Source organism: Grampus griseus, assembly GCF_964374135.1.
Source record: "Grampus griseus genome assembly, chromosome: 1".
In the NCBI taxonomy this organism is placed as follows: Eukaryota; Metazoa; Chordata; class Mammalia; order Artiodactyla; family Delphinidae; genus Grampus; species Grampus griseus.
In genome coordinates, this window is record NC_139017.1 from 125145595 (window position 1) to 125158532 (window position 12938).

At 45.6% G+C, this 12938-nt stretch overlaps 1 protein-coding gene across 2 annotated transcripts in view; it reads left to right on the top strand.

Annotated features, from left to right (window-relative positions):
- The window catches only part of GNG12 (G protein subunit gamma 12), a 124243-nt gene that overhangs the window by 54677 nt on the left and 56628 nt on the right, over nucleotides 1–12938 (top strand). The gene's annotated exons all lie outside the window — the stretch shown is intronic.

Below are 12938 nucleotides of genomic sequence, written 5' to 3' on the forward strand. Positions count from 1 at the left end.
AGCTGTGGTTCTCAGAGAAAAGAGAGTGCCTCTTTTGTCATTGTTCTAACAATAGTACCAAGGAGGTCTGGCCCAGTTTGGACTCCTTGCCTGAATCAACCTGGCTAGAAGTAGGCAGTAGACAATAAGCAGTATCTGCTTGGCCAGGGCTTGTTCATGTGTTCCTTGAAAGAGGATGAATCGTACCCGAAGCACATGGCACAGGGTCCCTAGGAAAAAGGAGGAATTTTGTTACCAGAAGAAAGGAAAGAAAGAGCATGCCAAGCAATTAAAATTTCTAGGTACCAGAGTGCACTGATGTAGAAATTCTTAATTTGGCGTCCATTAAACTTGAAAGGTTTAAAATTAGATTCAGCTTCAGTTACATTGACTACCTATTCCAAGTTTAGTATCATGATCAGACTAGCAACAGTGAGCATACTGAGAGGAGGAGTGTGGGTGACCCCACTGTGGGGTCACGTAGGCAGCTTTTGGCCTGACGACCTCAGGTCGTGTCCCTTGGATCTAGATTATTAACCTGAAGATGATGAATAGACTTCAGTGGATCTGTAATCCATTGAATGAATCAATGAATGGGCTTCTCTAATTATTTGCAAAATGCTGTGTATGTACTTTTTTTTTTTACTGGAGAAAGGGATCATGCTTCCATGATTTTTTCATAGGACTCCCTAGCCCCCTACTGCTTAAGAGAAGACTTACTCAAATTGTTTTAGATTTGGCTAGCTTAATCTTATGTGTTCATTTCTTTTCTTGGCTCAGCGAGTAGAGTTTAGCGTCCATGATAAACACAGCTCCCTATGGAACAGACACAGTGATGTCAGTGGCTGAGTATGTTGCATCAAATTGCATGTTGAGGGTTTTAGGCGTATATGTAAACTTTTCACAGTCGTAGTTGCCATTTACCTAATGCTTTTACTCTGGTGTTCACCCTGTGCTAAGTGCTTTATGTGCATTGTCTGAACTGTATATTTATACACGTGACTGTAATTCTCTGAACCTCAGGTTTGTTTTGGTACCACCTGCTGGAACCAGCTCCTTCGGCTGCCTCTCTGGGAACACAGGACACGAAGTCTGGCTTTTCCCTCTTCCCCGTGTCCTCTTTTGTGGGTCCACACCTCTCCACTCCCAACCCCCACGTGATAGAATCCTAGAACCCCAGAGTTGGAGGAGACTGCTGAGATCGTGCAGTTCAGTGGTTTTCAAACTTGGCTCTCTGCTTTTCTAGCTCAGGGACTCCTTAGAGGGAAGGATGGAAAGATCCCAAGATCCCTATCCTGCTTTTGTCATCACTGGCTGCTGAAAACTACTCATCTGGGAGAAGAGAGTCCAGAGTTCAATGTCAGACTTGTGGTTGAGTCCGAGCTACTACTCTGCTCACCTCCCTGTGTGACTCTGGGAAAGTTGCCTTACCTCTCTGAGCCACAGTTTCCTTTTCTGTCAAAGGGGTGATAATACCTGCCTCACAGAGCTGTTGGGGGCCTGGATGAGGTCATGTCTGTAGAGTCCTCGTCCCAGTGCCTGGCCCACAGGCACTGCTGCAAAGGTTAGCTGTGACTAGGACACTGTACAGCGCAGCTTGTGAGACATAATTAAGACACGGCTTTATTCTTGTCTCTCACCGTGCCTTTAAAGTTGATTCACTGGGGTGTGTCTTTCCCCATTTCCTGATAAAAACTTGATCAGGCCTATGACATTTCTGGTTACTCTTAGGTAACAAAAAGTCCTACGACCCCTATAAGTGACACACATACACACACACACACACACACACACGCCGCATACTTTCTGGAAATTGGAAATGCTCACTTTAATCTATGAACGGTCAGTGTTTACTCCAAGAGGAGACTTCCCTCCATCTTGCCCACCATTCCAGGCCTGCCCAGGTGAGGCAGAGAGGGAGGAAAGCTCTTACCTGACCACTGTTGTCGCGCCTGACACTGGGTTCTCTGAGCCTGGCTGGTGGGTGAATGGACTCTCTTTTGCTTTCCTAGCTGTTTCCATGGTTGTCCTGAGGACTCCCACACCAGCACATTCCCCCAGGACCTCCCAGGATTCGGGCAGTGCCTCTCCTTCTGCTGGTTGCTACCATCCTCCATCAGCTTCTCGTTCCCATACAGATTCTCTCTTTGGGGTTCCCTCATCCTCAGTCTGAAGCCCTGGTGGGTAGAGCCTGTTTCAAAGAGACCAGAGCTGGCATTCCTGGTGCCCTTTAACCCCCCATCGTGGGAGGGGGCGAGCAGGCCCTTTCTTCTACTCTGTCACCTTATATTGCTTCAGCTCCCTTCCCACATTTTGGTTCCTCAAGCAGGTGTCACATACCAATCCCCGAACTCGAGGAGCCCTCCAGGTACTGTCTTTTGAAACTCTTGTCTCCAGGTTTGAGATGAAAAGTGGACTCCCACCACTCCACCCACCTTGGGGAGGCCAGGAATCAAAGCATTTCTGAGGAATCTGCCCCACAAAATCCTCCATCACTTTCCACTGTCCTGAACCTGTTAATATCCTCCTTATGGACCTTTGAACCAGCTAGGTCAACTTCTTAGGAATTTCCATATAGTGGTCTGGCCCCGGCTTTGGAATTTCCCATCTGCTGAATCGTGTTGCCACAATGGAAACTTCCACTTGAGCATCTTGTTATATTAACTGTTGGCCCAGTTCGAGGAACTCCTCTGCAACACCCTGAAAAGCGGTCCTTTAGCCTGTGCTTGAAAACTGTCCAGGCATGGCAAGCTCCCTCCCTCCCTCTCTCCCTCCCTCCCAAGAAGCATCCCATTCCGATTTTCAGATGCTTGGAGTTGTTGGAAAGATGCTGCTCCCATGAAGCCACGCCTGAGTCCCTGTAACCTTGCCTTTGATGGGATCCGAAGTGTGCACGTGAGGCTCGTCTGAGTAAATCTGCCTGGGCTGCAGGGATTCGAGTGGCAGCCAGGTTTGCACCAACACTCTGTTCTCTAAAACCACAGGGAATCCTCTGACCTTGTCTCTGGGCCGGTTTTCTTTGCTGTCGCGCCAACAGCACATAACCCCAGCAGAAAGCTAGTATTGGGAAACTCTGTGCTCAAGCACCATTTCTCATGCTCATTACCCTAACTAACATCCTTTCTCTTGATCTGAGAGCTGATTTGCCTTGCTTCATGGGGCCATCTGGATCAGGAGTCCATCCACAGTTGATGAACTCCCCAAAATCAAGCCTTGCCGAATGTGCCCTACTGTCCTCCAAAGACACCCCATCCCTGCTTTTTTGCAGTTTTTCTCGTATGTTTAAGTGTCCTTTGGACTCAGCTGGTTGGTTTGCCTTCTCCCCAGCATCGTGAACTGGGCCTCTCTGCCAGGTGACCTTCTTTGTCATGTGCAAGTTGGGCCACTGTGACGGTGGATCCCACAACAAGTTGATCACTCTGTGTTTATGTTCCCCACCCCATGGTGAAGGCAGCGTCTCAGATGAGCGAGCGACATGTGCTAGCAAGCCTCTTGGGTCAGCTAAAGTTGAAGTCACTTTGGGGACAGTGGCCTAAGAAAATACTAAATGCGTTTTGGGTCGTTCCATCATGGACTGGTTCCCCTGGCAAGTCTCAACCTTACGTATCCAGATGTGAACCTGGTTTACATGCTAGTGTTACTTTTCATGCTGTCTACAAAGATGTGAGGTGCAGCTCCCTCCCTGTCTCCCCCGTCCCTGTGCCCTTCCTCCTGCCCCACATGATGCTGGAGACAGAGGCCCGGAGGGCAGAATTCATCTCCCCTAGCACTGCTCACCTGTCTTCTTCTCTTGGCATGAAAGAATATAGTGATTTTTACTGGGCCATTCAAAAATCTCTATATATGAAATAGCTTAACGGGCTGTTACTGAAAACAAACTTTCTATTAATATTTGTGTGCATTTTACAGTAGGGAGGTGGCATAGTATAAGCAGAGAGACTAGAGTTCAGACCATTCCTCAGCTGCTTGAGATGCTTTGGGCAGAGTGGTTTAGCATCTTTGCGCTTCAGTTTCGTCATCTGTTAAATGGGGATGACAGTTGCCTTGCAAGAGGGCTGTATTAAAGGAACCAATGCATGTAATGAATTCAGCACAGTGGCCTGTCACATAGTATATATTCAATAAATGGGCTGTTATCATTGTTTGCATTTGACGGTTGTGATGATTTCTAAAAAACTTTTAAAGCCTTGAAAACAAGTGTCAATCCTCCAGCAACAGTTGAGCAAGTCACTTACTCTTAAAGTCTCAAATTTCACATGAATAAGTGGAGGATAATCCTGTACCGGGTTACTGAGAGGATTAAGTGAAATAATCTATATGAAATGCTCAGCACAGGCCTGGCACATAGTAAGCACCCCAATAATGGTGGCCATTAAATGATATATTCCCATCACAATATTAGCTCCATTTTACAGATGAGAATTTGCAGGACACTTTTCTCCTTGTGATAAATGGCTTCATGAAGACACTTTTATATGTAAGAAGTTGTTCTCACTGTTTTGTTCAAGAAAGAACAAGAACATTTAGCAGCTGGTTTGCTTATAAATACCAAACTGTAGCATATATGAAAGTAAGCTATATAACTAAACCAAATGGCTTTCCAGTTTTTTAGGCTTTGCCTCATTTCCTTTTAAGTTTTGAGTAAGTGATTTTGCCACTAGATTAGGAGAGTTTATATATTATTTTTACAAGTCCCGTGGAAACATGCAAGCATAGCTATATTTAGCTAGATACTCTAAATTCACATCAATTTATTTTGTGCTCTTGCAATAAAGATGCATGGTGGGCACCTTCCTGGCATCCAGGGAGGTCTTGGAAGGGGCCATGGAGGAGAAGACAGGGCCAGACTATAACAAGATGACCCAAACTGGAGATCGCGGCTTGGTCAGGAGGGTGGCGAGCTGGCCAGGGCGGAGCAGGGATTCCTGACAGGGAGGTTTTCTCCTCTCACAGGGCAACACCTGCACTCCGTTGAGCAGTTCGTCCCTAGGGTCCTCTTGGAGCAGTGGGCAGTCCTGAGCAACAGAGCTCCTGTCCCCTTGCTTCCTACTGACCAGGTGCCCGTGCTGCACCAAGTAGCAGGTTTGCGAAGAATGATGATGACATCATTGTTTGTTGGGCTGATACTGAAGTTTGTGTCACTCATGCCTGGACACCTTCGGTGAGGAATGGTCCAGGTGAGCAGGAAACCTGTTCATAGGTTGGGTCTGACTTACTCACCCCTGCAGACAGACAGTTCAGCAGTAATCTTCCTTGATGTGGAAACTTGAAATGTGGCCGGGAAGCCAGAAAGAAGGGAGGGACGGGTAGGGGACCAAGCAGTGGGGCCACTTGAGTTGGTGGGTCAGCAAGTGTGTACGGAGCATCTGCCACGCGTGCGGGCAGGATGAAGAGGAAGCGGAACCGAACCTCCTGCCTTCTTCCCTGCCCAGCTCCGTAGCCCACTCCCTGAGGCAGGGACTGAACCAACGCACGTGGCCTTAGAGAAACCCCCCATTGCCGTTTTGTGGGTAAGGCTCACGAGAGCCCCCTGCCGCCACACATGCTCAACTCCAGGGCCCACGAAGGAGCTGATGGCGGTTATGAAGCTTAAGCCTCAGGATCTCTCATCGGCAAGGACCCCTTCTGATGTCCTGTAGCTCATTCCTAATTTTGCATTCTTTTTTTAAAGAGGCCCCCAAATTGTACAAGGCTCAGGATCCACAAAAAACTGGATCTGTCCCCGGACCTGGGAGAACTAGCGCAGCGCTCCGCGTCTTTCCCTCCACCCCATTTTGCCTTCACCAAGACACTAAAACTCCAGTTTGCTTCTGAACTCAGGAACAGGCTTTCGCCCTGTGTGTGTGTGTGTGTGTGTGTGTGTGTGTGTGTGTCCTCTGCTGTGGCTTGACCCAGCTAGACCTGAGTTCCCTCCCAGAGCTCCTAACCCCGTGAGTGAGGGGGAGGGAGGTCCAGCCAAGAATTGCTGTCTGGGCTTCTTCCTGGCCACCAGACACCCTCCCCCAGGGTGGAAAGGTCCCACCGTTCCTGCAGGAAGGCAGGGCGGGTGCTCTCAGCCCTCCCGTGGCTTTGTGGTTGCCGGGAGGGAGGCCCTGCAAAGGAGCCGGGCAGGAGGGAACCAGCCCCGTGTGAGGCATCAGCTGGCTAAAATACGCCTGGTGGAAAATTCTCCTTTAAGGAAAAAAAAAAAAATAATATCCTTGAAACTGTATCAGCTTTGGCAAAACCATAACTCTGATCTCAAGTTTTGGGAGAACGGGCCTGCCAACCTACAGGACTGTGCAGATAATGTGTGGCTGGCTCGCTCTCAGCCATAATCATGACCCTTCCCTCTCATGCCGCACAAGGGCTGGAGTGCTTTGCTAATCAGTCAGGATTAAATGTACTGAGAAGAAGCGAAAGGAGGGGAAAGGCCCTTTTTGTATGTGAGCGTCTTTCTACCACTATGCAAAAGGATACCCAAGTTTGAAAATAATTTCCTCTTTCAGTCAAATGCTGGCCAACTTCACCCCCTGGTGGAGAGATAGAGAACTGTGTAAAATGAGCCATCAGGCATCCTTGTCATGACTGATAATCTGGAAATTCTCAGCCTGTGATGAGTTAGGACAGTGAAAGGGGCTGGGTGTATAAGGTTTTGGGGTTTGGGGGTGGGTTTTTTGCCTTGAAACTAACTGTTTCTAAACTTAGGGTTAATTTTTTTTTAATATCTGTAAAGAGTGAAATGGTTAAAATGCCACTAGGTTTAAGGCTCACACCTATTAAACTGTAGTGGGCTTTTTTGCCAAAGCTCTGCCACCAGTGCTAGTTATGGCCAATCCTTACCGGTCTGTAGGCTTCTTTTACTCCTTGAGATTGTGGCAGAGACATAGAACCAACCAGAAAACAGGGGTTTCAGCCACCAACTGGATATCTATTAGTGATCCTGACTTTCAGACTCCAGCTCACCACGGCCCACGTTGACGTCTTTTGCTTTAGTGCTGCGAGTTTAAATTATTTGCCTTAGTTCATTTATACTTACTGCTAACAGCTTCCAGAAAGTCAGATTTGGGCTAACTAGGTGATAGCCATTTCACTACTATCTCCTACATATTTTTAAAAGGAAAATGCAAAACAGAAGGATAATGGTTGAAATATAAAAACCTTCCCATATATGTCATCTTCTGTTGAAATATGATTTTATCCTGACACCTTTATCAATCTTTTGTTAATTATTCAACTGCTTTTAAATACCAGAACTGACCTGACTGTTTAGCTTCTGTTGTGTCTTCAATAATAATAGCCTTCCTGATAGAATCTCATCTGCTATCTTTCGTTCACCAAGTGGTAGTTCGTGTCCCTGGTGAACGTTTATCATCTCCATTGTCCTGGATCTCCATCCCCCAAGTGGAGGATACAATCGTAGTGTTTATATTAGTAATGCTTTTAATAGTTTTTTTTTTTTTAAAAACCTTTCTCTGCTCTCAGAAACCCTTAGGTGCACTTCAGATTTGAGAGCCTGGCATTGTAAGAGGCTGTTTGTTACTCATACATCAGATTAACTGCCTTGGGGCTGTTTTTCCTCAAAAGAAAGATGTGAAAGAAAATGAATGTGCACACACACCTTGTAGGTTCATGTAATTGTTTTCAATATTTAATAGAGTTTTCTAATGATTATTGATCATATTTTTATATATATTGTCTAATTTTTTATCTCACGAAATTTTTATGTAAGAAAAACAATTTTTTGATGGTATCATCTGTTTGCTTTTTCCCCAGGTGTATGGAAACCAGTTGTCCTAAGCACTAAATAGGCATTATTTGGAGGTGGGGGGGTATGTTTCTCCCAGGATTAGTTCCTGGGAGAATCCTCTAGTTTCTTGCCTTTTGACTCACTCTGACACAACCCAGAGGAGGGAATGGGCCTGGGGAGCTGGACGTGCTGCTGGCCCAGCCTCAGGCCACAGCACAGCACAGACTGGTTGCTTTTCTTTCCTTGCTCGTGGCTGCAGCCACCACCCCAGTTGTTTGAGGAGATCACACACACACACACACACACACACACACACACACACACACACACACACACACACACACACACACACACACACACACACACACACACACACACACACACACACACACACACACACACACACACACACACACACCTCTCTTCCTGGCCATCTGTCCCCTTTCCACTGTTAAAACTGGCCATTAATCTAATGTTGAGACAGCCTGACTCATTAATGATTCCTTGATGTCCAGGTAACTGCAAGGCTGAGCAACGTCAGAATGGTTTGTAAGTTCCCTCTAATTTCTGGGCATTTTCAAGCTTTCATTATTATTCACAAATGGCCGCACCCTGAAGTTCAGACTCTGCTGACCAGGACGAACAGGAAGGAGAAGGGCACACTTTAGAAATGCATATTTGGGTTTGGTCGATCTGGGGGTTCATGTTTTTGGTAAAGGGCAGGTTTTGCAGATATTTTGAGGATAGTCGTGATAAGTATTATGGGATGGAACTGGAGAGGCTCCCTTTTTCCTCTGTGCGTCCCAGCTGCAGCCATAGCGCCTCTGTGTCTGTCTCAGAGCACCAGGCTCTGGCCTGCTCCATCTGGAGCGCCCCCTCTCGTTATTTGATACCAGGGTGTTTCATAGCCCTTAGAATAATCTGTATTACCATGTTTATTTCTTTACACGAGAGCTTGATGTCAGCACCTAGAAGAATACTAGCACAAAGCAGACACTCTGAAAATTTCAAATGAATGACGGAACACACAAACAAAAGAATGAACAAGTGAACAAACGAACACATGTATTCAGGGTCAATCATGAGAGGAGCAGTGCTGTTTGTAACCATACTTTAAGACAAAGCTTATTGAAACAGCAGTGCAATATTATTTTTTGTCTCCCTAAATTAAAATATATCTTATAATATGCCAGTGTGCAAGGCCGGTTATCAGTTGTGGGACTGCACATGGACAGCAGCATCTTAGAACAAGTTGTTAATATCATATCCTTAAATATAGAAGTGAATGGAGAAAGGCCAATGGATAGTTGGTAGGCAGAAAGAGAAAGAGCTTCACTTTGCAATTACAGCAAAATTATAAAAGAGCCCAAGATTCTGCAATCAGGAAATGCCGATGTAAAATGGAATCTTACTGAAATCATTAAAAATTATGTGTATTCACTTCTGTGGGCTAGAAGTGCAAAACCTGAATCTGATCAGGAAGAAACAGCTGACAAACCCAAATTGAGGAGCGTTGTACAACATAACCGGACCTTTACTCTTAGAAATAGCAACTCCGTGAAATATCAATACAAAGACTTAGGAACCGTCCCAGATTAAAAGAGACTAAAGAGGAAAGACGAATGCCGCATAGAATTTTAGATTTTCTTTTGCTGTAAAGGCATTATTGGGAGAATTGCCGGAATCTGAGTAAGGTTGCAGATTGGATAACGGCAGTATATTAATTGTAGTGAGGTTGTTTAAGAGAACTCCTTGGTGGTACAGTGGTTGAGAATCTGCCTGCCAGTGCAGGGGACACGGGTTCGAGCCCTGGTCTGGGAAGATCCCGCATGCCACGGAGCAACTGGGCCCGTGAGCCACAATTACTGAGCCTGCGCGTCTGGAGCCTGTGCTCCGCAACAAGAGAGGCCGCGATAGTGAGAGGCCCCCGCTTGCCACAACTAGAGAAAGCCCTTGCACAGTAACGAAGCCCCAACACAGCCATAAATAAATTAATTAATTAAAAAAGAAAAAAGAGAACTCCTTATTTGTAGAAAATACACACTGAAGTATTTAGGGGTAAAAAAACATCATGTCTCTCTCTTCCGCCCTGCCCACCCCGCCCCGCCCTCAGAGGGAGAGTGCAGGGAAATTAAACTAAATATAATAAAATGTTGACATTTGAGGAATCCAAATCTGGGTGAAGGGTATCAGAGAATTCTTTGTACTATTCCTGCAACTTTTCTCTAGGTCTGAAATTATGTCAAAATAAAAGTTTTAAAACAGGATGCTTATGAAGAGATTATAATCACTTCAGGAAATGTCACTGCTGAAAAGGAGCAAAACATAAAATTGTATAATAGAGTGTGATTTCAGCTACTTTAAAAACTCATGGAGAAAAGATAAGGAAATATAGCAACATGTTAACTTTTGTTATCTTGTATCCATGTTAATGTATCTCACACGTTTTTCTCTAAGTAGCATGCATTTCTTGAAAAATAAGGAGGAAACCAAACTTCTCAAGAAAGATGATGGCTAACTCTCAAAGAAAGAAGACCTGAGTGGATCTTGTTCTTTGTGTCTTTACCCCCATGCGCTTCATTCTGGTAGAAGGATGCTGTATATGTATGAATGTACACACATACTTTTTTAAACTTTTGTTTTTCTTTAATGACATTTCAAAGGAAATCCTATATTGGGCAGGAGCTGAAACGAAATGACCTCTTAAGCCCTGGAATTCCTTGCTCTACTTTCCAGTTCTTTGCAAGTCAGTACCTCTGCAATCCAGACAGGGTGCTGGGTACTGAGTGCATAAGGATGGGTAAGCCACCCAGTCCATATTCTGCATTCACAGTCCACAGACAGACAAACCAGTGATTTTGATCTCGGGCTAGGTACTATGGGAGCATAGCAGCTCTTATGATGGGCAGGCCTGGCTTGCGGCAGGGGTAGTGGTTGGGCAAGGCAGGCATGGATCTCTAGACCTAGAAAGTTAAGTGAGATTTTGCCATTCGGAGAAGGGTAGCAGAGCATTGCAGGCTGAACATTTCAGTGTATCTAGCGTATGTCCTCACTCTGGCCCACTGGAGTGTCATTCTGGAGACCCCGGCCAGGGAGGTGAGGGTTTTACAAAACTGGGAAGCTCCAGGTCCCACAGGGTCTGCTTTCCCAGGTTTAGGAGGAAGTGGTCCTGCTGCAGGAAGCAGGAGGAGGCTCCCTGTGGCTCTGGAGCAAAGGCCCCCCATGAACCCAGTGCCTCCATTTGCAGAATCACTGTGGGAGTTTGCCTGATCGCTCCCACTACAGATACAGCATAGATACACCAGGGAGGACAGAAAAAAGGTGATGGCAATACCATGTTGGAGAGTTTGCTGATCTCTGATGTACTCAGTGGAACTGCTGGAACGTGCTTTATTCATTTGGTATCAGAAATAAAGCCAAGGGGTCGGTCTGCCTGCACGTGGCCTCGCAGGCTCTGCAACTGTTTTTGGAGTCCCAGAGTTACGCCGAAAACAATGTTGCTGTTGAGAAGTGTGCTCCTTATTTTCCTGGACAGTAACTGCTCTTTGAACCATCTTTTGCTTGGGCCCATTTTCCATTCTAGTCCTCAGAGCCTGAGGACACCAGTACGTAAGTAATTTTAATCCACCATGTAACTAGATCAGAGACAAAATAGTGGTTAAGAATCCTACACCTGGTTTGGGTTGGAAGCTTCTCTCCATTTATCTTGGAACCTTTTTTTTTTTAACCATTTTAGATCATGATTTTTTTTTTACTCAGGTATTATTTCCATTTTAAACATATCTCATAGTTTGGAAAAGGGATTGCACGAGCTTATATTAATTCAGGATGTAACATATAGTAAGTATTTGATAACTATCAGTTATTATTAATAAGCATTGATTAGCACTGTGGATGAAGAGAAAGCCCTAGATTCTTGGTTAAGTGACATGGTTTCTAGTCTAAGCTCTACCCCGAAAGTCCTAGAAGTAAAAAGAAACAGCTGGAAGGAGGCCTTAGAAATTTTTTAGCATCTAGTCCAACCACCTCATTTTCAGAAACTTAGAAAGGTTTATTAATCATAGCTTACATGTTCTCCCACTCATTTTTTTAAAAAATATATTTTTATTTTTGGCTGCGTTGGGTCTCTGTTGCTGTGCTTGGGCTTTGTCTAGTTGTGGCGAGCGGGGGCTACTCTTCATTGCGGTGCGCGGGCTTCTCATTGGGTGGCTTCGCTTGTTGTGGAGCACGGGCTGTAGGCGTGCGGGCTTCAGTAGTTGTCTCCCACTCATTTTTAAAGCGAGAGTAATAATCAGAGAATAAGTCCTTGATTTATATCAACTAGTGTTGTCATGTTGATTCCCAGTTTTATTATCTTCCTCTCTCATTGGACTATGAAGATAGACTTGTCCTACTTGCTTACTGTCATGTCCCCACCATCTGCCACAGCAATGGGCACGTAGTAGGTGCTCAGCCAATGTCTGTTGAATGATTGAAGGAAGCATCTTGCTGAAGGTGGAATTTAGGCAAAGTCTGAATCAGAACCATGTCCTAACTCTAGGGTGCAGGTTTTCCACACTGTTCATGTTGGCTTCCTTCTCTCTTTAACTTTAGGCAACGTGCTTCATTCATTTCTCTCTTTCTTCACCTTGGATTTGATCCGTCAGGTCCCTCCTGCCGTTTGGGAAGACCTATGGTTGTGTGCTTGAATGGCCACTAGGTGGCAGGGTTGGACAAAGGGGAAAAAAAAAAAAAGGACCCGTTGCCCTACCAAGAGAATAATGGGAGTGATCTTATACCCTTATAGCCTTGGATGAGTTGGGGGAACTTACCTTGAGAGGCAGGCAGGTATCCCAGGGTTTGTGTGCATGGATTTAGGTTAGCTCTGCTCCCACCAGCGGACCTCAGACACCCTGAAACTTCCCCAGGGCCCTTGTTTTAGCTATGTCATGCGTGTAACATGCTCAGCACTTTGCCAGGGTAGAGGAAGAGCTCTGTAAGGTTAGCAGCTGAGTCTACTTCTGGTGTTTGATACCACAGAACACCACTTTGCTGTTCCCTGCCAAGCCAAGTGGACAGGCCTTAGAAGCATTTGCAGGAGAAGCACGTGTGCCTTGCTCCCTGTTTTACAAAGCCAGAATTTTAAATAGCTGCTTAAAGGGAAAAGTGGATGGCATGTCAGTATCAGGTCAAAGGGAAGCCTGGAATATTTGGAGGGACATCAGAACTCCTGAGAGAGTCACGGTGGAGC